General features: G+C 48.3%; 1 protein-coding gene across 2 annotated transcripts in view; it reads left to right on the forward strand.

Annotated features, from left to right (window-relative positions):
• Positions 1 to 269, forward strand: part of WDR3 (WD repeat domain 3) — a 51441-nt gene that overhangs the window by 33477 nt on the left and 17695 nt on the right. The window lies entirely within an intron of this gene.

The raw sequence follows: 269 nt of genomic DNA on the forward strand, positions 1-269 counted from the left end.
CAGTGGGGCATTGTTCCGCCCCCCCCCCCCCCCCCAAAAAAAAAAACACACTGACCACCTGGAGGCAGCTGTATCCACCGATATGCCTCCTTAAATATTAGCAATCGGTATCAGCCCCCAAAATCTCTATCAGTGCACCCCCACTTAAAATCCTTCCAAAACTAAACTTAATGGAAAACACCCTGACATCTCAACCTGAGACTGACACAGACAGCAAGAAGCAACACCATCATAGTTAGTAGGGTCGGAAGAGACCTGAGCAGATCATT

The sequence above is a fragment of the Gavialis gangeticus genome, unplaced genomic scaffold (assembly GCF_001723915.1).
Source record: "Gavialis gangeticus isolate Ggan-Ray unplaced genomic scaffold, GavGan_comp1, whole genome shotgun sequence".
Classification (NCBI taxonomy): domain Eukaryota; kingdom Metazoa; phylum Chordata; order Crocodylia; family Gavialidae; genus Gavialis; species Gavialis gangeticus.